Source organism: Pinus tabuliformis, chromosome 3_2 (genome assembly GCF_031772625.1).
Source record: "Pinus tabuliformis cultivar Carrire ecotype Pingquan chromosome 3_2, CPIR1, whole genome shotgun sequence".
Taxonomy (NCBI): Eukaryota; Viridiplantae; Streptophyta; class Pinopsida; order Pinales; family Pinaceae; genus Pinus; species Pinus tabuliformis.
Genome location: NC_142302.1, coordinates 1,014,525,713 through 1,014,550,817, shown reverse-complemented (window position 1 = coordinate 1,014,550,817; position 25,105 = coordinate 1,014,525,713). Strand labels below are relative to the sequence as shown.

Here is a 25,105-nt window from a genome sequence, read left to right as displayed (position 1 = left end):
CAATAACAACTTATGCCAATATCACCATGCTCTTTAGATGTTTAATTAAATTCATATGATGCCCAAAATGATTAAACCATCAGCAAATTAGAGTTTATATGTGTGAGTGTTTAGTGCAAGTTTTGATAGATCTTTATAGCCTAGGACAAGATAAGCGAATGTTAGATTTTCAGTAATCAAAATCAACAATAACACTTCAGAAATTTCAGCAACTATTATCTTATGGAAATAGTAAGAAAATCACTTTAAATCCAAGAAATTTGCCAAACACATGAAACACAAGATGACCAATGAGTTTCCAACACTTGTCTAATGTAAAACAGTGAATTTTAGCCCACTTTAAGATGCAGTATCCGGAAAATTCCATATCTGATCTATTTATTACAGCAGTAGGAGAAGATGTAAACAATGAGCTATTAGTGCTTGAACAAGTGCCAAAAATTGCCCAAAACTTAGAGATAGCTTGCCACACTGAAAAATAAGATTTTAAAGCCTTCTTAGGTATGTTATTCTGAAATTTTCAGATCTGATATACTCGGTTATGCAGTGAACTCCAGCGAGAAAAAATCAGATCTAGGCTAGATCTTCAACGCCAGAGTGGCCAAAATTTACGAAAATTCAAATTTTGCAATTTTAGAGCATTTTGACCAACTTAATGTGATTTTAGGACTTACGTATCACTGTTATAATGATGAAATTACAACAATAACAAAACAGTGAGAAATCTAGAGTTTAGAGAGCAAACCCTAGGCCGAAGGCCTTGTAGATCACTTTTTCCAAATTTGCTGAAAATTTAGGATGAAGTTGCCACCTGAAAATCAAACCTTTTGAGGCCCAAAACCTGCAAGACCACCAAGTATTCAATCCCAAAAATTCAGAAGTATGCAGAGGTCAAAACAGGGCTAACTAGGGCCAAAGATGGCCAATGCTAGGCCCAACAGGGCTAGCGTTGAGGTCTAGAGGCTGAAGGAAGGATGATCAGGTGTCAAAAATAGCCAAGGAAGGAAACACGAAGGGAAAGGAGGAAGGAAAAGACCTAAAGGGCTGGATGTTGGGGCTAGAGGGCAACTTAGGGCTTGAAAATCCCACGGTTAGCCCAAAGGGCAACCGTCTAAGGTAATGGAGGGGGGCCGAGGCCTCCTAGGTCCACAGCCATGTTGAGAAATCTAGGGCATTAGACTTAGGGGATTTCTCTTTCATAGTGACTGCTTGTGAATGTTTTTTACTTATTTAGATTAGTATCTACTTCGCGTTAGATTATTAGTGTTCTTCTTCATCAAACAATAACCAATGCATGAACATAAATAGACAAGAGACACAACATGTAGGCTATGAGCCGGGGCCAAAACCTCTCACTCTTTGAGAGGAAAATCTGCACAGATTCTTCTTATAGAGATTCCAATTGACGAATACCAAGACTAGACCCTTGACCTATTAGCCACTCCAAGACCAAGACACAAGTCCTCTTTTGCTTATGTCTTCTAGATTCTTCTTCCACTGCGTTTACCTTCTTAGCATTGTGACATCGTCATGACACCGAGATATTCTTATAGTTGCATCGAGACTGTAATAAACCTTCATCTGAACTATCATCTTTTATATCACTGTCCATTCAAAGTTCAGAGAGAGAGACATCCGAGTTGTCTCATGTAGTCCTTCCTTACTCTCCCTTGAAGTGTCTTTGCTGCCCCTATAAAGGTCCTTGCTGTCCCTTTGATGTCTCTTCAAAACCCATCCGAATTTACCTCCTTTCCATGGTCCGAATTTCAGAGGAATTCGAGCTTGATGACTGTGGGGATCCTGAACCAACCTTTGTTGTCTCTTCTCTTTTGTTCGAATTGTATGCTGTGATATAACACCCAAAATCATATCTCAACACAGAGATCTGAATAATGTACTCTCCATCGAAATCATCCAAATTGGTTCATTGTAACTAGCACTGAAAATCTCAGAGTTGTCCGAGTTCTGAATTGTATTATGCGAAGTTCCTTGACCTGGTATATATAGTGGTTGGTCCTCCATAAATGAGCTGACATGTTCATCTGAATAGGTGTGTCTATTTCAGGTGAGCTGACATGAATGTCTTACTCTTAGTTGAAGCCGACATGAAGAGGAGGGTCATGCTTGTCATTGGAGGGCTATTTAGACATAGACATAGACTCATACACTTTTTACATATGCTCAAGAAGAACCCTTCATACATGACATTAATTCTCAATGACAAATCCTAAGGCTCTCAATGGGAGCCATTTAAAATAAAATCACTTGCTCATGAAACCCATGAAGCAAGGCTTACAAAAATAATTTTATCTCCTTTTATTACATCATCACAATTACATGTCATTATGAAGACTGAACCTAGTTACACTTTTAAACACTCCCTCTTAACTAGGAAGGTATTCATAAGGGTACTTGGTTATCCTCAATCTGAAGAATTTGTCATAAGAAGAATTCAGATAAGTAACTCATTTGTATAGCATCATATCAACCAACATTGTTATATAGCAAGGCCTTGACTAACAACTCCATCTCTCCACAAGATATTGAGCCCAATGCTGGCAAGACTAATGATTTAGACATATTCATCATTGTCTCTCTCAAAACATACCCCACCTAGGTTCTCTCAGGATATGCTCCATAAGGACTATTCTTTTCTTGGACTCCCCAGTTCCCAAAAGAATATCGGTCCTCCACGACTATTTCATGGGATTTCCTATCTCATCCAATAAGAGGATCAGATGCCAAATAATTACACAATCCTCCATTCTGTCTTCTCAGGTGAAGCACATAACAACATGTCTACCACTCCTCCTTATACAATGAGGTCCTGTTCCATTAAAGTAATGTACTCATTCCTATCACAAAGGAATGTACCTAAGCTTCCAGCTTAGGAATTTCTGAGTTTCTTCCAAGTAAGAAACTTCTTCCTAGACTCCCTATTAACTAACGACCTATAGCAGCTCTTCATGTGGAGATCCTAAAACAATCAGTTGCATGAAGAGCTCCTTTCTTTGATGTCATGAATTTCTTTAAGGAGTCTTCAACTTTTGGGAACTTCTATATATAGGGCACAGATCATCCATCACTTTTATCCACGAGTTAGTCATGTCTCTAACTCATCATAAAGTGATCCATCAGATTTTCTATCTGGCTTTGCTTCGTGTCATTCTGATTTCATGCCATATTTCTCAGAAGGACATTACATCCTTCAATATGGTCTTCTTGGAAGTCATTCACAGATCTTCCCTTTGACAGTGCTACACAAGCTCAACCAGATGTTAAAAAATAATCACTAAGCACCTCAAATCATATTTACCTTTGTGATGATCTTTCACCATGACATCTTCCTGTAAGTATCAACATCCTACATGCAGATTGACACATCTCCCATAGATGTTCAGTGTCAAGGGTCTCTATCTTTTTTCGACTTCCATCAGAGTCTTCACATCCTTCGAGAGATCTTCTAGTCGAATATTCTTGGGGATGTTGAATTCCTTCTAGCTTTGTTGCATATATCACGATTTCTTCCTACCTTTTCACACACTTCATTCCTAGGGACTTCCAATAAGAGATCCTCAATCGTACTCAACCACCTCATACTTCCTATGGGGACATATTATGTTGATTTCCTCTAGTGTGGCTCATGCCTTCCGACATTCTTTCATAGGAGGAGATTCCTTTCCTTTGATTATGCTTCTCAAAATAGAAGTAGTGATCCTTGTTACCTGCAACCATACGACATGTCATTATAATAAGCATACATACTTCACACACTTCATTCCCAGGGACTTCCAATAAGAGTTCCTCAATCGTACTCAACCACCTCATACTTCCTATGGGGACATATTATGTTGATTTCATCTAGTGTGACTCATGCCTTCCGACATTCTTTCATAGGAGGAGACTCCTTTCCTTTGATCATGCTTCTCAAAATAGAAGTAGTGATCCTTGTTACCTGCAACCATATGACATGTCTTTATAATAAGCATACATACCTCATTTTACCTTTAGGTCATCTAGGCTTCTTTCAACAACTTCCTTGATTGAAAAGATCTTCAACCCCTTTATCTACTTCATCTCTCATGTCATCATACCATCATCCCATGCACTCCACAAGTTGGAGTTCCTGATGAAACACTTGCTTCTTTTCTCGATCGGTGAATCCTCCAATTAGAATTCCATCTCGCATATCCTTATTCAGCAGATATTTTTCTTTTAAACTGATGTATGATGAGACTTGTCCTGGATGACTTCTTCCTTTGATCTTCCAATGAGGTCACCAAGAGCTATATCCTCCAAAGTTTACTACCATAGATTTTGTTTCAATGGTCCTTCATGTTTTCTTATGGTGATGTCACGAGCTCTTGCTTCTAATGCTTCTACTTCCTTGGATGTCCTTCTTTCAACTTCCTCCACTTCTTCGGTGAAATGGACTTCTTCTCTATTCTTCTTGTTATTGTCCTTCTTAAGCTAAGCACACTCTTTCCTGTAATGTTCATAGCATTGAATTTTTAGCTATGTTCTTCTTTCCTTTTGACAAAGTGTCTGAATCCTTTCATTTGATCCTTCAACACTTTTGCCCTCAACTTGTCTTCTTCTTATCTTGCATAGAAACCCCAAGTTGTCAAATGAGGTAACTTTCTTATCCTCATGGATATTTGTTACCTTGATTATTAGTTAGTGCATTATAGATCAATGATGATTATCTTCTTATCTTGCATAGAAACCCCAAGTTGTCAAATGAGGTAACTTTCTTATCCTCATGGATATCTGTTACCTTGATTATTAGTTAGTGCTTTATAGATCAATGATGATTATCTTCTTTCCTAGATCTCGTAGATGAGATCTTATGAATATATCCTTCATCCTTTGATACCTTTACCTATTGTGCAAATCAGATCTAAGTCATGTGACCTTCTTTACCGCATCTTCAGAGAGTGAGTTTATCATATGCATCTCTTTGATGTCTCCAATATTTCTATATGAGCGGATCTTTCACAAGTATCCCTTTCCATGAATTCAGAGGAGACCTTTTGATATGTTCAATGACTTCAACTTCTTGGAGGAATATGTCTATCCTCCTTCATGCAAGGAATTTTGATGACTCATCCAATTTATATATATCCTTGCAAACAGGAAGTCATTTTACCAAATTGATTAAAGAATCAAAGATACTTGACAAGTGAAGATGAAATATTCACCTTGATCACTTTGATGATGGTTGAAGAAGATGTATTTGAGCTCCCTCTTAGATGATCTTCTTCCAACATGAAGTCATTTTACCAAATTGATTAAAGAATGAAAGATACTTACTTGACAAGTGAAGATGAAATATTCACCTTGATCACTTTGATGATGGTTGAAGAAGATGTATTAGAGCTCCCTCTTGGATGATCTACTTCCAAATGAAAAAGCCTTTCTTCAGTAGAGAAGGTTGCTCCTTTTGACGAGAATGATTTGTTGCTTCTTTGGATGAAATTCTTCAAGGACAAGGAGAGGACCCTTGCTTTATAACCTTGAAAATGCTGACAATGCCTTCTTGCCTTCAATATACTTAGACTTTTCTTGTAGTGTAGATAAGAAGTACTTCTAGGGTTTCAACTTTCTCCAAGATGATGTGATATTCATCTTTAATGTCCTTCGAGCTATCTTGCCTTGTAGACAACTTGATGAGGGTCTTTGCGGCTTTTTGATGATAACTATAGAAGCAAAAGCTCTTGTTGTTGCAGACCGCTTTTTCGATCTAGGGTTTGATTCATTAATGTAGATCTTGCTCTTTTTCTTTGATATCCTTCAACTTGATTTGATGCCTTTCCTTGAAATTTGATCCTTGAATGTTTATTTGAATAGATGCCCTTCCTTTCACTTCAACACCTTAGCTCTGAAAACATTTTAAGAAATCTAGGGCATTAGCATTAGGGGATTTTTCTTTCGTTAGTGACTACTTGTGAATGCTTTTTACTTCTTTAGATTAGTATCTACTTCGCGTTAGATTATTAGTGTTCTTCTTCATCAAACAGTAACCAATGCATGAACATAAATAGACAAGAGACACAATATGTAGGCTATGAGCCAGGGCCAAAACCTCTCACTCTTTGAGAGGAAAACCCACACAAATTCTTCTTATAGAGATTCGAATTGACGAATACCAAGACCAAGACCCTTGACCTATTGCCACTCCAAGACCAAGACAAAAGTCCTCTTCTGCTTCTGTCTTCTAGATTCTTCTTCCACTGCTTTTACCTTCTTAGCATTGTGACATCATCATGACACCGAGATATTCTTATAGTTGCATTGAGACTATAATAAACCTTCATCTGAATTGTCATCCTTTATGTCACTATCCATTCAAGGTTCAAAGAGAGAGACATTTGAATTGTCTCCTGTAGTCCTTCCTTGCTGTCCCTTGAAGTGTATTCACTGTAGAAAGGTCCTCTTTGTCCCTTTGATGTCTCTTCAAAACCCATCCGAACTTACCTCCTTTTTGTGGTCCAAATTTTAAAGGAATCCGAGCTTGATGACTTTGGAGATCCTGAACCAAACCTTCGTTGTCTCTTCTCTTTTGCTCAAACTGTATGTTGTTATATAACACCTGATAAGCATCTCTCAACACAGAGATACGAATACTATACTCCATCGAAATCATCCGAATTGGTTGACTGTAACTAGAATTGAAAATCTCAGAGTTGTCCGAGTTCTAAACTGTGTTATGCGAAGTTCCTTGACTTGGTATATATAGTGGTTGGTCCTCCATAAATGAGTCGACATGTTCATCTGAATAGGTGTGTTTATTTGAGGTGAACCAACATGAATGTCTTATTCTTACTTGAAGCTGACATGAAGAGGAGGAATGTGCTTATCATTGGAGGGCTATTTAAACATAGACATAGACTCATATACTTTTTACATATGCTCAAGAAGAGCCCTTCATACATGACATTAATTCTTAATGACAAATCCCAAGGCTCTCAATGGGAGCCATTTAAAATAAAATCACTTGCTTATGAAACCCATGAAGCAAGGCTTACAAAAATAATTATATTTCCCTTTATTACGTCATCACAATTACATGTCATTATGAAGACTGAACCTAGTTACACTTTTCAACAAGCAAGCCTAAAAAGGCCTTAAAACCCCAACGCATGGCTTAGAAGGGGAGTCTGAGGCCCCTAGAGGGTATGACTTGCCCTAAAAATGCATGGCTTAGAAGGCGATTTTGAGGCCCCTAGAGGGTACGACCTGCCCTAAAATAAAAGGCTGATGCATAGAGAAAAAGGGCTTACGCAGGGGGAATAGAGGGAATCATTGGCCTTGGGAGGGCTGGATCCAGGCCAAGGAGGGCTAAAACTTGAAAACCCAATTTTAGAAAAAAATTATTCCGTCAGCTCTGCAATTTTGCACAGTTTCTTCAATGGCTAGCCCAACAAAAAAATATCAGAGACTAGATCTTACCCTTAAGCGCCTAGATCTAGCTTTATTTCAGTGTTCTCCACTAGATCTCACCTGCAAAAATAGATTCAAAAATACCCAAAACCCCAAATATATACAAAATCTCAAAACACCAAAACCCCAATTAGCAAAAATAATTTACAAATTTAATTTACAATTTAATTTACAAAATTTACAAATATACAAGGGTTTTGAAATAATTTTTATGGAAACTTTTCTTTGATAAATGGCTAAAAACACTTTAGAAAAATCAATGCACGTTATAGCCTTAGCGAAGTTTAAATCAGCCACATAAATATTTGGGATCCAAACAAAGTCGGTTCATGCCCACAGGTTGTGAACTTGGAGACCAAAAGATGGGGAACCTGCAAACGCTATATATTATATCTCGAGAAAATCTGTTAGTCATATGGTGAATCAAATCATCTAAGATAAGCCCAAAACTATCAATAGAATGGTTTTATCCCCATCTAATGAAAAACAAATTTTAGCATTTACTAGCGCATTATAGGAAAACCCGTATCCAACACATAGCACAAATCAACAAACATTGAACACCTCGAACTGCACCCGAAAGTCTTTATTATGATTCAAATAAAAGTTCCTAGTGGGACAATAGTGTTACATCAAATGCTTCAACAATGATTTCTTAGCCAGACATCATATGGCTTTAGCATACAAATGACTCTCTATATATAGATAAATCCTCCAAGTGGAAAAATAACGGCTAGTTGGCATGATCCTTGTCAAAATATCTTGGCCATTGAAAAATACTTGATCAACTTCGAATCTTAGCTCTTGAATTTTTATTTTTGAGGAATTTTCGAATTTTTCTTTTGATCCTTTTTTATTAGCTCAAAATTAATTATTGAGTTAATTTCCTAAAAAAATTGACTTTGACTTAACCATCAAGGTCCAAGGGTCCAATTTTTCTTGAAATATCTAATATTCTCTTGGTGGAGGACCTCCAAAAATTAATTCTTTCAAGACCCATGAATTTTTCCACTTGGAGAATTTAATTTTCCTATCAATTTAATTTTGACTCTAGATTAATTAATTTTTTGGCTTATGATTTATTTAATTTTTTAATTAATTAATTGACACTTGAGGGGATTTAATATTTTTCCACCCTCTAATATTTTAACCATGGTGTCTAAGTATGAGGGACCATGCATTAAAATATTTTTTACATAAGATTTTTTACAATTCAACCCTCAAAGGGGGAAGCCCGTTTGGCTTAAACGCTCAAAATACATACCCAATTGCGACACAACATGATCTAGTAGACCAAGTGAGTTGTAATGAAATAATTTAGCCAACTAGCTTAAATATTTACCAAATCACTTTTAAATAAGACTTTATTAGAACACTAGGACTCACTTAAGACTTTGACAAAGAATTCCACCATAGCTTTGGGTTGAAGTTGGAGGAAAAATATATGTCGACCATCCCTGTTTAGAAACACAAATGAGTCGGTGAGACAAAAAACCTCCTAGGATGAATCTCTTCCCAAAATAATAGGCTTACCTAGGTTGTGACATACATTCATGGTCTTACTAGCATCATTTACATTACATAACTTGCAGAATGGGTTTACAATGACACATATGACTGCAGAAAGGTGATCCAATCACTTGAAAAATCTTTGGCATATCTCCTTCCTTGAACTTTGATAGAAAGTGTGCAATAGGGTGAAGCTACAAAGACAATTGTATACATACATACAAAATCGAAGTCCCCATAGATCACTAGATAACATGACTCCTGAAGAAGTATTCATTGGGAAGAAACCAAGCGTGGATCATCTTCGAATTTTTGGTTGTCCTGTCTATATTCATATACGTAAGGACGAGAAAGAATTTGGATCCATTTGGCATGAAAGGAACATTTGTTGGCTATAGTAATTCTTCTAAGGCCTATAGGATCTACATAAAGGAAGGACACCGAATAGAAGTTAGTCTAGATGTGATATTTGACGAAAGTATTACATTCAAGAAATCAAAGGATCTCCCTATGGACTCTGATGATGAAGAACCTCCGGTATTTGAAGCGGAATTTACTAGGGAGGAAGAAGATGTTGATTTGGGGTAGCATCGGATGTGCTCTAGCAATAAAATTTGGTGGAGAGGTCAGGGCACATGAGATCTCCAATACTCAGAAAGGGTTTTGGCAGATTCTAAATAGATCAGGGGATATTAAAATAATTAATATATTCAATGGAGTCCCTAAGTCTAAACTTAGGGAAAATAAAATATTAATATGTATTAATATGAATCTGTGTTAGAATGGTCCAAAAGACATGGATCAAGCTAGATCTAATCTTAGTCGTTGATTAGGGATTTAATCTCGACCGTTGAGATGTCAACAGGGAAAGTATAAGAGGAGGCTTGAGGGTCACTTGGAGAACACACCAGAGTGATCAGTGACTAGTCATTCTATTCTCTGGAGCGGGGTTTGCTAAGAGAGATAGAATCAGTGATCGAGAGAGAAGCTGAGGGGCATTGAGTACAGAGAGACAGAGAGGCAGAGATAGTGCCGGGAGAGCAGCGAAAGAGAGAGATGCAGGAGCAGTCAGTGCTCACGAAGGGCCATGCAGAGGCATCTAGGTGTTGCGCAGAGCACTAGAGAGACCAACCTAGTTGACGCAGAGGCCAAGATAGGCTGATGTAGGGCCAACGTTGGGCTAGGAGAGGCTGACGCAGTCCAGATTGGGCAAATGCTGGGGTTTCTGGGGCAGATTGGTGCTGAGTAGCTGCCGGAAGGATTATCCGGGGTTTCAGCCAGTAGATTTGTCAGAAATTGAGAGGTATTATTGCCAAGGAAATTCTCTATTGGGTAGGCTAGTTTCGGCACTCAGATTGTATTCTGATATTGCTTAATAAGAAAACCCTCAGATAGCTGCACCGTTTTACCACATTGGGTTTTTCCGGGGACATTAGTCCAAAAATAATGGTGTCATATGGTGTGTTTGTTCTTGTTTCTTTTAGTTGTTGATATGTAATATGTTGAGCATGCACTAGTGTTTATTTTCAATATTTACATTGTAAATAACTTATTAAAGAAAATAACAAGTAGGTAGGAATAAATTAGATAAAGTGCATGGAGGGTTTCTAACTGAGTAAACTTAGAAACTTCAACAAAAGAAACAAATCATGATGATGAAGGTCCCAGTGAATCTATACAACCTGTGGTAATTCTTGAAACTAGAAAGAGACCTAACTAGTTGACGTCTACACTACTTGATGCAGAAGATCATGGATCAGTTCTAGGCACATTCAGGGAAGGCAAGAAGCCCAAACGATATTCCTGGTATGCAGCCTATATGAAAAAATTGATAGAAGCATAGCCATCCACCTTTAAAGAAGCTGTCACACACCAAGAATGGAAGGATGCCATGAATGAAGAGCATCAAACGATAATAAAAATGGAGTTTGGGAGATCATACCGAGGATTGAAGACAAATTTGTGGTAACTTCCAAGTGGCTCTACAAGATTAAACATGCAAGGAAGTATTGATAAATATAAGGCAATATTTGTTGCTAGGGTCTTCTCTCAACCGGAAGACATCAATTATGAAGAGACATTTGCTCTGGCAACAAGGTATACAACTATACGTTCGTTGATCTCTTTGGCAACATCGATGGGATGGAACATCCACCAAATGGATGTCAAGGATGCATTCCTGAATGACACAATTGATGAGGATGTCTATATAGAGCAACCCTTGGGATTTGAAGTTAAAGATGGAGGGGCATGTGTTTGCAGATTGAAGAAGGCATTATACGGCCTCAAGCAAGCACCAAGGGCATGGTATGCTAGGATGGATGCATACTTATAGAGATTAGGCTTCACAAAGAGTTCTGCTGATTTGAACCTTTATATTAAGGTTGTGAAGGGAGAGTCAGTAATCATTCTTTTGTATGGGGATGATCTTCTCTTGACAGGCGTGGAAGGTCGAATTGAAGAATGTAAGAAGCAACTAGCAGCAGAATTTGACGTAAAGGATCTAGGGTTGATGCACTACTATTTGGGACTAGAATACTGGCAAGGACCTGATGACATCTATCTATGTCAAGGGAAGTATGTGATTGAGATGTTGAAGAGGTTTGACATGATGGATTGCAAACCAATGATAACCCCGATGATCACAAACTTGAAAAGACTAAGGAGTTTTGAATCAAGTGAGACAATTGATTGGCTCACTGATGTACTTGGTGAATACATGACCCGACATATGTTTTGCAGTAAATGTTTTTAGTCAATTCCAAGTGGAACCGAAGCATGATCATTGGATAGCAACAAAACTTATATTGAGATATCTGCAAGGAACAATCCACTACTGCCTGAAATATCATAGGAGGAATGGTGTCCGTTTGTTTGGATATACAGATTTTGACTAGGGAGGCAGTGAGCATTATGGAAGGAGCACTACAAGAGGATGTTTTAGTTTGGGATCCTTCATGATCTCATGGATGAGCAGAGAGAAAGATATGGTTGCTTTGAGTAGTGTTGATGCTGAGTATATTGCACCCTGTTAAATAAGCAGAGAAGTTGTTTAGTTGAGAAGTTATTGTTCGACTTGTTTGAAGGACCAATGGACATTGTGATAACACCAGTTGTATAAGATTGTTTGAAGACCCAGTGTTTCATGGAAAGACAAAGCATATAAACAACAAGTATCACTACATTTGGACGCTAGTACAAGATGGTGTATTGCAGCTACGGTATATCTCCATTGATGAACATGTAGCTGATATTTTGACAAATTCTCTTCCAAACAAGAAGCTTGTGTATTTGATAGACAAGTTTGGTTTGGTTGATATATCATCCCTAGTTGAGAGGGAGAGATAGGCACATCATTCTTGTCTTCACTGGGGAAGAAAGAATGGAGGATTGGGTAAGGATCTGGCATCTGATACTCTTTGAGGATGTGGTAGGGCATCCAAGATAAGAGTAGTCGTAGAGGACTGATATTCTTTGAGGATTGGCTATCCAAGATAGGACTAGTCTTGGTGGAACATACTCTGAGAGAACCTAGGTGGGGTATTTTCTGAGAAAGACAATGATGATGGTGTCTGTAAATCATTGGTCTCGCTAACATTATGCCCTGATCTTGTGGCGAGATAGAGTTTTTAGTCAAGGCCTTGCTATATGACATTGCTGGTTGATATGATGCTAAACAGATGGGTTACAAATCCGACTCTTCTTATGAGATCTCTTCAGATTGAGAATGTCCATGTACCATTTATGAATACCTCCCTAGTTAAGAGGGAGTGTTGAAAAATGTGTAACTAAGTTCAATCTTCATAAATATGAAATGTACTTTTGATTCTTGTATATTGTAAAATGAAAGAAAAATTATTATTATTATTTTTGGAGCATGGGTTTCATGCTCAAGGTCTTTTATTTTAGAGGTCAAGCACCCATTGAGTGCTTCTAGGATTTGTCCTAGGTCAAGAAGTCAAAAGAGTCATTGTCATAATTTGAAGACCCCATCGTGCACGTTGTAACTTGTAAAGAAAATTATTTTTGTCATTAAAAGTGTCAAAATACCCTTCAAGGCCCAGTCAGCTTGACAGCTGGGAAGTCAGCCTAATTTTAGGAGCCACATCCACCTTAAGAAGCCTATATAATAAAGGGAACTCGACCTCCTTGGAAGACATTCATCACTCATTCATTCAAGCGAAGGAGGAAGAGGAAGAAGGCAAAAAAGAAGGAAGAGGATGAAGAAGACTTGTTTGTGGGCTATTTCTCTCTCACATGTGCAAAGGAAGGTTAGGGTTTCTGCTGTTGGTCTAGGGTTTTTCTTCTGTAGGTTTGATCTTGAAGACAAAAGAGAAATAAGGTGAGCGAAGGTCACATTAGGCCATCCACAAGCACCAAAAGAAGGAGAAATCCAAGCGAAGGTTTGAAGAAGTCTTGGGAGGCCAGAATAAGCTCATACGTGTGGCAACGACTGCTGCTGGGAGGGACGAAAATTTCATACCTGAGTAGAGGGCGAAATTCTGAAGTTGGGGGTCGAAGTTGTGCTGCTGGAAGAGATTTGATTGGGTTTGACTTGGAAAAAGGAAGCACATCATCCGGAAGGGTTGGACTTGGTCTTGGAGGGTATTGGTCATGGTCTAGAGGTCTTGGAATTCGTCAATTGAAGAATCTATAAGAAAAGAAGAGCTTTATGAGTTTTCCTCTCAAGTGGAGAGGTTTTGGCCTTGGCTTGCAGCGTACATTCTGTGTTCATGTTGTTCTTGTTTTGGTAGCTGTTTGATGATATACAAACATAATAATAAGTAAAGAAGCTAATAAAAAGTGAAAAGAGATCACAAACAGTTATCAAGAAAAGAGAAATCACTCTAATCATTGCCCTATAGATTTCTTAACACAAAGAAACAAGATGTAGGCTTCAATCTAGGGGCCGCAAAACCCTACAACGGGGAAACCCAAAATCCTATTTTTATAGAATTAGATCAAAGTGAGATATCCAAGACCCAAGACCAAGACAAATATTGCCACATAGACCTAAGTCAACCCTCTTTCAAAGCTTCTTCACCAAGTCAAAGTCAACAAAAGTGAACATTGGTCAAACCTCAATAAATCTGGTCAAATCTCAAAGTTTGGACTTGCAATGTGGACCTGCAATTTTCAGATTTGCAATTTTATAAAATATGCCCTAGAATCTTCGCACATTTGAACAGAAAGCAAGCAAAAATACTTGAATTCTCTCTTCGAATTTTCTACTCTCTCCCTTGACTTTGCTCTTTTTCTTCTTCTATTTGGCACATAAATCGATAAGTGTGATGAGTGAGCAAATGAGGTCCAAGTGTCTCCTATTTATAGCCATCAAGGAGGTCGAATAGGTGTCTCTTCTAGATTGACTTGTCTAGGAGGGCCGACTTTGTCTTGTGGTGACAAAATTTGACTTTTTGACTCAACAAAAATGGTTTTTCTTCAAATAGTCCTGTTGATAACTGGAGTGGCACTTGAAGATTATTTGAAGACTCCATGCCCAAGGATGTACCGAAGGCTATTTGTACCATCATAGATCATCATATTACTAAAGGTTTTCAACTCTACTTCTTCTTATCATTTTTTGATGTATCCAGATTCCACAAGCCCTACAGGGATGATGTAAAGTGATCCTAGTATGATGAGTTTTAGTCATGTAACAGGCCTAGGTAGCTTGGGACCTTGTCATCAAGTGATTATTACTCTAGGAGTTTTTTTTTTCACTTGGTTAATTATCATCTCCTTATGAGGACTTAATAATTAATTGAGTTTTTTCCTCCAATCATAACCCCAAAGCCGAAGTACCGATTGATGGTGAGGCCTTCGCCGAGTCCTAGTGTCCGAGTCATTGTATATTACCATACTATATCAATAGTAAAGTTTCGTGTAATTTGGTTATGTCTAGGGGGTCATTTCTTAATTTTTTAAATTTCCCGCAGGGCAGAAATTGGAATAAAATTTGTCTCTGAAATGTGATGAGTGATGTCTAGAGAAGATGTATGGGGTATGAGTAATAAAAACTGCACCTCTCACTCTCAAATTTCTACTAAGACACACTTTGAGGGGTTAAAAATGTGTGTTCCGGACCCTCAAAACCCATTTTTCCTAAGTTTAGTGGAAAATGTGGCAATAAATTAAACCAACAATTAAATAAATGGAGAAAAATAAATATCCACACATGCTAAATGATGTGGAAATGAGGTGGAAAATCATGGAGTTAAGGTGAAGTCCCAAGGTGATGTGGACTCCTAAAATAAAGGAAAAGACGTGCTCCAAGAAAATAAGATTTTTGGAGGGGACCACGAGTTTCTCAAAGGGAAAACACATTTATTGAGGAGAGGAATTCAAGTTTCCTTAGTGAGTCATCATTTCGGTGGGCTTTGACTTGGAGTTTCACTGGAGATGAGTGGAGAGTGGTCTCCTACCACTCCACTCCCATATACACTTGTCCCTCTTTAACAACGAGTTGGCCTCTCAAGGATTGCGTGGGCCTCTCTAGGGAATTCGAATTGCATGAGGGAGCTTTTGGATCATCATCATCAAACATGGCACTTGGTTCTTCATTGGGATCTCCACCCATTCTCATATATAATTGAGCCTTGGGCTCTCATATTGTATCTTTGCAACGAGCTATTGTGCTCGAGGAAGCTTTGCTTCTATTACTCTTGTTCTTCATTTGAATAAAAATAATTTGGGGTTCATTCATGATTGTTATTCCATTGGAGCATTTGCTTGGTTCATTGATGGTATAATCTTCTCTACTTGTGCCTTTGAGTTGTATTTCATTTGCTCATATGATTTTATAGAATTGTAGATGTATAACTATCTTACATTTACAATTGGTTTATGAATATGCTCTAGGTGTAGGCTATATATAGTTGTTTTCATATAAATCTCTAGAGTTATCTCAACATTGTTTATTGATTTAATCCATATGAGCTAATGTGTGTTGGAATTTTTGTAGAGGACCATTGTTGGATCAACTAGCAAGCGTGAGGGGAAGTTTCAAGAGACCAACCCACTCTTACCATTGTTTTTCAAGGAACTCTCATCGTTATTTGAATTTCATAAGTCTAATCTTTCGAAGTGCTTGTTCTTGCAGGGTTCTCCTTTTACATAGTTTATGCATAAGTCAAAATATCAAAAAAATCATTTATATCTTTTGATCTTGTGCTTTCATTTCCTTGACTAGTTAATTAAAAGATTTTCACAAGCTATTCAAGTGATGGGGTCCTTTCCCATCATTTGATTTAGTCTTTTTTACATTATTTTGTAGTATATTCACATAGTTGCACGCTCTCTTTTGCACACTAACTATGTCTTTGTTTTGCAATGCTAATGTCTTTCTTGTAGTCTCCTTTTTCAAAGAGGTTGTGGGTATTTGGAGGGCCATTTAAGGAGGCTAGGCTGTGTGCCTTTTGAGGAGCTTACTCTCTCAAGTTGTAGAATCATTTCATCCCTTGAGGCTCCCATAGTTTGAAGGGAATTTTGTGTTATTGCAAAATCTTACATTGTATCTTTACATTATTCCTTGGGCAACCCTCTAAGAGGCTCTAACTTTATTGTAACACCATAATAATAAAAATTTCTGCTTTTGTTGTGGGAGTGTGGATTTTACCCATGGCATCTTCTTTCTCCATTTAGGGAGAAAGGCTTGTGGGTGGATTGATTGTTAACATTTCCATTTCTCTCATTTTTCACACATGCATGCTCTAATTGGAAAGTAACACAAATCACATTTCCTTTCTTAAAGCTTGCTACAAGCTTGCATCTTTTATTTTTGTTGCTATAATCTACAAGTTCATATTTTATTTTAAAGCAATTTACTCTCATGCAAGCAATTCTTTTACTTCTAGAAAAATTTGATACATTTAGCTTGGCACTTGTTTGGTAATCACTTATGCCTCATTGTTATGCTACATGTTAATCTTCTTTCTCCATTTAGGGAGAAAGGCTTGTGGGTGGATTGATTGTTAACATTTCCATTTCTCTCATTTTTCACACATGCATGCTCTAATTGGAAAGTAACACAAATCACATTTCCTTTCTTAAAGTTTGCTACAAGCTTGCATCTTTTATTTTTGTTGCTATAATCTACAAGTTCATATTTTATTTTAAAGCAATTTACTCTCATGCAAGCAATTCTTTTACTTCTAGAAAAATTTGATACATTTAGCTTGGCACTTGTCTGGTAATCACTTATGCCTCATTGTTATGCTACATGTTAATCTTGAATATTGAAGCATTGTGTATTGGGCAAGTTTATTTTCCAAAGAAACCACTTACTTTCATGTCAAGCTAATCAAACTTTCTCAAGTAAAGTTCCTTTTTGCAAAGCTATTGTGGGAATCAATCTCATTTTAATTCATTTTTAAGCATTGCAATTTACCTTGTGAAATTTTTACATGCTTTTTATTTGCTCATGTTGCAAGCACATACATTGCAAGCTTCATTTGCTTTAGTTGGTTATTATTTGTCAAAGCAATAATTTTTTTTAGCAACTCACAATCTTACATGTTTATGAAGCTTATGTATCTTATAATCTTGTGGAGCATATTTACTTGAAGCAATTCCATTTTTTACATAGCACCTGCAAACTCACTTGCATATCATATTAGACATTCTAATTTAGTTGCATCTTAACTTAATATACCTCCAAGCTAGTGTTTTTAAAACTGGCCTAACTAACCGGTTACTGGTTTAACCCGCTGGTCAACAAGGCCACCGGTTGGAACCGACTGAAAAACCCAGTCAAGAAGGCAATGTGGCGATGTTTTGGCCCTAACCGGTCCGAACCAGCCGGTTTGTAGTCAAACCGACTGGTTCAGTCCTAAACCGGCTGGTTACCTGCCATGCCAGCCTCCACCATTTGTATTGCTGGTTTGGCATGTGGTGTGAAGAAAGTTTGCTATGGAAACTAAAATTGTGTCACTCTATGGTTGAAATTTGCATTATGGTTACGTTACTCGGTAGCAGGGGATTCTTCATTACAAGTTTTTTTAAGGCATGTTGGACTGTACAAAACATAGACAGTGTACTGATTTCATGTCCGTTGTTCCACTATGGTATTGGCAGCCTGTAGGGCACGTTGAATTCCAACCGATTGAGGATGGTAAGTTTGGAGAATTCACAATTTAAAGGCTGTAAGTGCACTGTGTCTGGTCCTGTTTCAACATCTCAGACAGCCTGCAGATTTAACATTGTTTCCAGTAGTGAAGTATATCTCTAGGAATCATGTAACAAAATTCAAGTAGCAAATGTATCAACAGAAAGAACACTCCAGTACAATGTTTCTTTTCAGATTATAAATGAATTCTGGTTGAACCTGATTTCATGCCTAGATCATCCTTCGGCCGAGCAACCAAAAGACTAGAAATAATCTCCAGTAAACATGTAACAACAGTCAAGTAGCAAAATGTATCAGCAGAAAGAGCGCTCCAGTAGAATGTGTTCTCTAGTTTAGAAAGAATACTGGTTGACCCTGATTTCATGCCTGGATCATCCTTGGTCCTAGCAGTGAAAAGAATAGAAACAATGGTTGCAGTCACCTTTCAGCATGCAACAAAGAATACTTTGAGCCTGTCTAAGGGAACACCTCACCTCTTATTTCTCACACTTTGGTTACAGTAAAAAATAAGCTCAATTTTGAAGGAAAAGGAATAATCAACCCTTGTATAGATACTTTATGCTCAGTCCTGTGCTTGGCAGCAAAATTACAGAGGGCGCACGATTTTGGAACATTTTTGTGGTTATGGTTATATATATATATATATATATATATATATATATATTCCCAGCCTTCTTTCGTGTTTAAGCGCTGAACTAAGACAAGATGCAAGAATGTTTGAGAAGACATATAGACTGAAGATTAAATTGATTTAAAATAGAGTTTTAAATCTGAGCCGACCTGTCCATATAACCAGAAGCAGTTTAACTTGAGACCATGAAGAGCTTGAAAGAAAAACATGTTGACCCACTTGTCCATATATAAAGGTGGATTTGAGGTTTAGTTTACATGATGTGTACAAATTTGTAAGGCATAGATGGCATTTGTATTACTAGTTTGTTTGTGGAGATCCTATCTCTGACATGGATATTGAGAGTTTAATAGAGAAATGTCTAATTGGCATACTCAATTACTCCAATTCCAATTAGCGTCAAAGACCATCTCATGAAGCACAGAGAAAGCATTGTAGGGTCTATCTTTGATGATCTGAGAGAGCCAAACATGGTGGAGGCAGGTGAACCATTTTTCTTTATTAATGAACAACCATATCTTTTCATCGTGGTGATTCAATGCAAGATAAAGGGTTTTTTTATGGCAATAAAATTGCAAACTAAAAAATTTGTTTATTTGAGTAATTGCTTAAGTATTTTACTATTTTGTCGATGATATGTATTGCACTCGGTGCCATTTTGATATATTCCACTTTACATTTTATATAAATGAGCAAACTTTGGATATTTTGTCTATATTGGCTTGGAATCATGGTTTTAAATCTTAAAAATAATTTTGTTTCATTAAAAATTATTTATTTTATGTATTTTTCTAAAACCGGTTCTTTTAGACCTAACCAGTCCCGGTTCGACCGGTTTTGGTCAGTAAACCGGTTCATTAGGTGGATGGGTCCGGTTACTAGTTCCGGTTTTAAAAACATTGCTCCAAGTAGAAGCTTGGTTGGAAGACATTTTTAGGGACCCCTTTCTTCCATCACTTTGAGGGACATAGACCCTCTTATGTGGTTAACACGGTGACCTTGCAATCATCAGAGCCACAGTGTTAGCAGCGCCGGAGGCACCTGGTGAGTTGGGTAATCCAAGGAAGGTATCGTTAATATAGTCGTTGCTCTCTTTCTTTTGGACCCCTTCCACAACTCACATAAGAGACTTGTTCCAAAATAGTCGGGAGGAAGGATACATCTATAATAGGCATTTAGAATTTAAAAGTAACCAAGATAATTGCATCAAATTTTAGTTTAGGTGCATTTCATTTGTTTTACTTGCAAATAATCCATACACTTGTCATTTATGAATATGTGTTGAATTGAATACTTTGTTTAGGCAAGTATCATCTCATTTTGCAAGTAGAATTCTAATTGGTTTCCTTTGCAAGATATTCTTTCCTTTCATGCTTTGGATTGATATATGATCATATATTTTGAAAGCGCCTTTTGAAAGCATTTTTATGTCTTGCATTGATATTGTATTTTGCTAACATTTTTGTTTAATTGACACAGTTGCTTGTGCTTTAATTTGAAGCATTTTATTTTATTTTGAGAAAGCAATATTTATTTTTAGAGCAATATTTGAAGGCACTGGTTTCATATATGCTAATCTATATCTCACGTTTTGATGGTTATTGAAGTTCATTTCATGTTATATTGCTCTTTCTATTAGCTCATATCTTAAAAGTAATCCATTACACTCTAACATCTCCTAGAAATCTTCTACCTTAGTTTTCCATTTAGTGACCACCCCCCTTAGCTAACCTAGGAGATAGCTTAAATGAAGAGACTTGGGAATAGGTGACAACCCTTTCTCTTAGTTGTGCCACCAACGACACCTTGTGGGGTTAAAGGCTTTTCTCACTAACTAGTAGGTGTGTGTGACAGGCAACAACACCAAGTCCAAATGGGAGTTGTTGTCACTCAAATTGTACAGGTGAGATGCGACAACGATCAAGTCGGGGGTTGTCACTCTGATCCCCAACCTCTCCGTTCTAGTTGTCTCCCAACAGGCTATGGGGGGTTGTCGCTACGAGATGTGAAGATGAAAGACTCGTTGGCAACCAACAAGTTTGGGAGACACAACTGAATGGCCTAGCAACTTGGTTAATTTAGCAAGTTTAGAGATTAGATAATATTACTTTGTAAGAGTAGTGCCTTAATGGAGTCAAAATACTTGCTCAATATACATTATTTACCAAGCCATTGGATGAACAATTACTGCTTTAGGATGCTTCACTATCCTATATGAAATGCAACACCTAAAAAACTAAGTGAAATGCAAAGTCTCGGTTAATTTTAAGTTAAATGCCTATCTAAGTGAGTCCTTTTTCTCAACTATTTGGAAGCTAGTCTCATGTGTAGGTTGTGGAGAGAAATCCAGGGGAAGATAGCAATGGCTATATTAACGATACCTCCCTTGGAGTTCTAACCCCTTGAATGCCTCCGACGTTGTAGAGACTGTGGCTTTGACGACTACAAGGTCATTGTGTTAACCACAAGTGAGGGTTTAAACTTCGCAAGCTAGGTGAGAAAGGTGTTCCTATCTTCTTACAACCAAGCTTATGCTTGGAGGTATATTTTAACAGGTACTTCTAATCCTAGAATGAAATTCAAGATGTGGGTGAAGGCTTCAATGAGGCAATTAATTAGATTTAAGTATTCCAACAAGTTATATGAGAGCAATTTAGATGAAACAGTAAATTGACAATTATCTCAAATGAAGCAAGGTGAAAAACAAGAGAGATCACAATTAGCTAAAGATTGATAACGCTTAAAGAGCCAGTGAGGGTTTAAACTTCGCAAGCTAGGTGAGAAAGGTGTTCCTATCTTCTTACAACTAAGCTTATGCTTGGAGGTATATTTTAACAGGTACTTCTAATCCTAGAATGAAATTCAAGATGTGGGTGAAGGCTTCAATGAGGCAATTAATTAGATTTAAGTATTCCAACAAGTTATATGAGAGCAATTTAGATGAAGCAGTAAATTGACAATTATCTCAAATGAAGCAAGGTGAAAAACAAGAGAGATCACAATTAGCTAAAGATTGATAACACTTAAAGAGCCAAGATTAGCTAACAACTCCAAGAGCTTATCTTATGGTTAGCAATATCAAGCAAGCTAAGCTCCTTAACAAGATTTACTTATTCCACAATACTTAGCAAGAGGAACTTGAAACTTTAAGATATGATGCCTTATTTGCAATGTCAAAGTGGAAAGATCCTCCAAAAGAACACACTTTGAATTACTCCAATAGTCCAATGCTCAGCAATGAAGTCTCAAATACAAGATAATAAGATCAATATGAGCAAAAATTAATGGAACACTTAAAGAGCAATCTAGCAATTCCGATTAGAGCTTGTTTAGAAAGACAATGATGAGGGAAATTATGTTATTTAGCAATTAAGGACAATACCGCCTCGCTTACTTACGTCATGAACCAATTAGATACAATTTCTCTCGAGCATAATTAATAACAAGCATAAGAAAATATGAAATTGCTAACGGTGATCTCCAATGTAATTACAAAGGTGAGATACCAAGCGCAAAAAGAGATACAATGACCATACAAGGATGCAAATCTAAGGGAGAAGATGCAAAGCAACTAAAGATTAGTACTGCGTAATGACATGCAATGATTTAAAAAGGACGAGAAAGAATGTTAGTAATCAATGGCTATACACAAGATACAAAAGCAACCACTGCAATCAACTTACCCAATGCACTGTTAAGCTAAATCAGTTATGAGATTTGCTTTCAACTCAACTCTGTCTTCAAGAATGATGCCTGAAATGCATTGTAATGCTGATCATACTCAGAAAAATGTCATGGTTTGAGCAGACCAGCCACTGTAACCTTCAGATCAGACCACAAACAAGTAAGATCAGCCACCTAAATTGCAAGGAAATAAGAAAAACACTTATTACACACACCTGTGATTATTCTTTGATAGCTTTCAAGCCTTAATATCATTATTTTTGTTGTGATTAGGGTCAAAATCAGGAGTGCTTCAGATCTGATGAATTGTGACAGAGAGTGATAGGTCACAGTTATAGAAAATATAAGCTCACAAGGCCTTGCGGACTAATCAGATTTGCCCAAAAACACTGTGGGTGGGCTATTACGCTTCAAAAAGGCCAACAATCAAATCCCGGCCTCACATCCTGCATTCAAACCTGCAGTCACAAACTTGTTAGCCTCGTACAAATTTTTTACAGTGGAGTTAGACCTATAAAACCTAGCGGCCAAGGAAAAAGTGGCCCACAAACCCCGCGGCCTTCTCAAAATGCCAATAATGGCCTCAGAAATGACACTTTAAGCCCCAGGATAGATGAAAAATTCCTTGAGACACCTGCAAAATAAATTGTTAGCCTGAAAACCCTTGGATCTGCAATTGAAGGTATTAGTTTCACAAAATTTCAGAGCCAAACCAAATCATAAGAGGCACAAAATCATTTCTCAACAAGAACTATACTGAAACCCTCACAGGAAGGCTGGATTTAGCCTTGTAACCTTGCGGCCACCCTGCAATCAAAACTTAGCCCTCAAATAATTGCTTGAAATCCTCCTAGGGCTTGCGGTTAGGCTAATTTAGCTACTTTATGGCTGCGGCTGCCCAATTAGGCCAGATCTAGTCTTAGGACAAATACAACCCTCCAAAAATGACCCAAAAATTGCTAATGCCCTTCAGGAAATTCAGCCTCAAACCCTAGACGTCTAGGGTTTCTGAGGTCACCAATGCCAATTTAGTTCTTGATCCTTGAAAGATTTCACCCACAAAACAAATTTAGAATAGAAACCCAAATACCCAATATACAAAAATTTCAAATAAACCCCAAAACCTAGATAAATATTTAAAAATGGGTTAGTATTAAAATACAAGGGTTAGTGAAGAAATAATGTACAAGTATTTACACTATTTACAAAATCCAAATATTAACTCTCATTAGAAAATTAAATCTTTGTAGCCGAGGATCAAATAAAAATTTTGAGAATTTTTTAAATAAATTTCATGGATGAATAATTTTGAAAAATAGACCAGCCAAAACCCTCCTGCAAAATTATCTACCACAATGAAAGCTTAGAGCCCAAACAAGGTCGGCTCTTCCCCATAGTATGTGAACTTGGAGCCCAAGGGCTAGTGTTCTTGTAAATATCTATAAATTCTCAAGATAAATGTTAATTCATATAATGAATCATGTCATCTAAGATAACTCATACCAATAGAATGTTCTTATCGCCGACAAAAGAAATAACAATAAAAAAATATTCAGCACAATATAGGATAAACACATAGCCAACACATACCACAGATCATCAGATAGAAGAACACCATGAAGTAAACCTCAAAGTCTTTCTATTATGATAAAAAATGTTCTCAACAAAGCAGTAGTTCAATACCAGCGTTACAAAATTACCTCGTCGAAAGATGGGAAAATAGAAGCTCAATAGCTTCTTTATATAGAGAAAACCCTTCAAGTGGAAAATAATGGCTAGTTGGCTTGATCATTGTCAAAGTAATTTCGACTGTTGAAAATAAATAGATCTTTTAATCTTGACTGTCGAATTTTAATTTTTGAGGAAAAATTCAAATTTATCTTAAAAACCCTTTTTAATTAATCAAAAAATTAGTATTTTGGATTAATTTTCTAAAACAAATTGACTTCGACTTAACCACCGAGGTCAAGGGCTTAAATTTTCTTAAAATATCCATTTTTCCCTTGGCGTGGGACCTCCAAAAATTGACTTCCTTTGACCCGCAAATTTTTTAATACTTGGAGAGAAGTTAAATTCTCTAAAATTATTTTTTGACTCAAAATTAATTAATTTTTTGGCTTAAGATTTTTATTTAATTTTGTTAGAATAATTAATTAATTGACACTAGAGGGGATTTAATAATTTTTCCACCTTCAAATATTTTAGCCATAGTGTTTGTCTGCAAGGGGTCATGCACTAAAATATTTTTACATCAAAATAATTACAATATCAACCCTTGAAATGGGAAAACACCTTTAGACACAGATCCTCAATAATTTAACCAATTCTGCAACACAATATGATCTAGTATGAAACCAAGTGTGTTTATAATAAAATAATTTAGCCATTGTGTCGCCCTGGCCTAGGCTCAACGTATTTGGGGGAAAAAAGGAAAAAATAAAAACTTTACAATGGTATCAAATATTTAGTTTGTTGATTAGACTGAAATAAGAGCTAAATGTCCATTGGGCGAGGCTAGGGATGTGCTTTTCTTGGTTTGTGATCAGTGATGTTCATTAAAAGAAATTTGGTACCTTGATGCTCTTATGCTTCCATCTACTTTGAAGGTTGAGAGTTGGATATTGGTAGACCGTAGAATATCATATGCATAAGCCACAGGGTTTTAGCAAAATGTTTACAGTTCACAAAGATACATATATAAAGCTAGTGAT

At 37.0% G+C, this 25,105-nt stretch overlaps 1 protein-coding gene across 2 annotated transcripts in view; it reads left to right on the top strand.

The window, feature by feature from the left end:
* Positions 1–25,105, top strand: part of LOC149184029 (uncharacterized) — a 233,088-nt gene that overhangs the window by 144,409 nt on the left and 63,574 nt on the right. The window lies entirely within an intron of this gene.